This window comes from Silene latifolia, chromosome Y, assembly GCF_048544455.1.
Source record: "Silene latifolia isolate original U9 population chromosome Y, ASM4854445v1, whole genome shotgun sequence".
NCBI lineage: Eukaryota > Viridiplantae > Streptophyta > Magnoliopsida > Caryophyllales > Caryophyllaceae > Silene > Silene latifolia.
The window spans coordinates 467,505,564-467,508,108 of NC_133538.1; the positions used below are offsets into that span (position 1 = coordinate 467,505,564).

General features: G+C 35.0%; 1 long non-coding RNA gene across 1 annotated transcript; it reads left to right on the forward strand.

The window, feature by feature from the left end:
* The first annotated feature begins 384 nt into the window (after positions 1 to 384).
* On the forward strand, positions 385 to 2,163 carry LOC141627195 (uncharacterized). The gene is made up of 2 exons (XR_012536749.1): positions 385 to 775; positions 1,402 to 2,163. It is a non-coding gene; the product is annotated as an uncharacterized LOC141627195 (long non-coding RNA).
* Positions 2,164 to 2,545: the final 382 nt, after the last annotated feature.

Here is a 2,545-nt window from a genome sequence, read left to right on the forward strand (position 1 = left end):
CGATCTCACTACCTCGAGAAACCGAGATGGTAACGCTCCAATTATCTTGGCCGGATAGTTGAGGTGTTACAAACCCACCCCTGCCGATACCAACCCGCAACATGGACATTAAACTCCAGCTCATCGCAACGAGCGAACCCAAGCTAATTAGTGTGCACATCACCCTTATGATGGGAGTTACAAGAGGCGAAATAAGGGGGTAAAACCATCTCCCGACATGGCTCACAGTATCCATCTCATCACCACTAACATCCACAATCGTAATCACCACAATAATATAAACACTATGACAACAACCACAATAATGCAAACAATCGTAAACTTTACTGTAATAACCCATATAAGATAGACTTTTGTTTGTTTGTTTTCCTAATTCGAATTGTATAGTATGGTTGCCTTACTTCCAACTTCTCATAAATAAAGGAATTATTTAAACGCTTAGTTTTTATTAATATTTCCTCTTATACGTAAAGTGCTTTCTAAACCCTTGCCTTGCCCTTGGTTTTTGGTTCATCTGCCTCCTTATATGACAATGAGCCAATAATCATTATTCTAAATCACATGTATCTCGGAGCTCCTCCACTTTCCATGATCAACACGTTTTTGTGATCTTAATAATTTTCTTCTTGTGAGATCTGGTTAATTAAAGTTCTCCACCATCGTTGCCTCTGTCTGTTGATCAACCCGCCTTACTTCCACTATTCTTTTTATCTAATTCATCCAAATCAGATCTGTTCTACTTGGAAATATTGCAATTTATCTCGTAATTGTTAAGGTAACACGATTCTACCGATCCTATTAATCTTATTATTGTTCGGGGTTGTTTGTATTTGTGCTAATTGTTGTCGTCATAATGATGTGTAATTAAAGTTATAAACTTTGATATGCTAATGTGCTATTATATATATTGATTAATATTTATATTATTCCTTATTAAATAATCAATTGTTTGTGAGACGGGTTGAATTATGAGATGGTGTTAATTTAGACGTATGAACCATAAAGTTGAATGGATAATTATTGCAGGTGATTACATAGATTAGCAGAATGATGATACTTCATTAATGGTTGAGTGTGTGTACGTACTCACGTTTTATTATTATAAGCAATCAAGGTCTTACTTTGGAGAATGGTAATGGAAGGGATGATACGATTATGGGACTTCTGTGAACATGAATTGATATGGCCTTTAACCGTATGGAGTTGTACGGGTTTAGGAGTGGTTATTTTTGTATTGTGTTTTTATTGTCGATTTCTTTGATCGAGTGATGTGAACATTATTTGTGCACATTTAGTCCTCTAATTGAGCCTATTTTGCATACTATTATATCATTCCATGACCATTTTATCCGTCAAATACTTTCTATTTTGCTTTCCTAGTGCATTTTATATGTTTTATAGGAAAGGAGGTAATAAGGCGAAAATTCCCGTCTTTTGTGCATATTTGGAAGCTTTTTGATGATATTGGATGGACTAGTATGAAGACGAGACAAGAATGATGACCAAGGATGTAGGAATAAAGTGTATATAGAAGGATCAAAGGGTTAAGAGTAAGGATGAAGAGAAGGAAGACATTGCAAGAAGAAATTGCTCGAAACCCAAATCAAGAGTTGCTCCTTTGACTCTGAAAGTATGCTATATGGAACGGCATCGAAAAATCAAGTGATCTAGGCTTTTGAATCACTCCAATAGGAGTCCGGATGAGAAAATGACGTCCGTTTTACAATCCGAGCTCAAACAAAGAAGCTGTCCGCCAATCCGCTCGTCCCGAGACCAATCCGCTGGGATTCCCTTACAGCAACTTTCGCGTTCTTCTTTTTCTATGAAGGATGCGCATATTTTTCAAAGACCGGCGAAAAGGAGACCGGAGTCTCTCTTGAGACCGGCGATTCCCTACCCAACAATTAGCATTGTTAAATTACTATTTTACCCTTGTTTAACCTAATGATGCTCTACTATATATACCCCATTTGTAATAATCAAACCATCAAGTTTTCATTAGGTTAAATCAATCCTTCCTTAGATTAGATTAGGAGTAGATTAGAATAGATTATCATTTAATCTTTCCACAAATTACACATTAATCTTTCCTTAATTATTGTTCAAGTTTATTATTGAGTAATTCAAGTTTATTATTGGGTAATTAGAAGATTATTGGGTTTATTGAGAGATTGACAACCTTCCATCAATCATCAAGTTCTTCTATTATTCTTTACATTATTATTTTGGAATCTCCATAGGTATAATTCTCTTAATCCTTATTTTAATTATTGTTAATCTTTCTTACTTGTTCATCATGTTTGGCCTTGTTAATATGATTGACAACCTTGTTAGCATGCTAAACTTGATAATGAGTGAGTAGTCTCTTAGCTAGGATTAATGTGTAATTAGGAAAACCAACATGGGGATTGATTCATGCTTAATCTAATATGTTCATATAATTAATTTGCTTGCTTGTTGTGATGTCAACCTATGCACATGTTATGTTTGATGAAATGCTAAGCCTATGAATCCTTGCATTTACAACCATCTCTTATCTATTCAA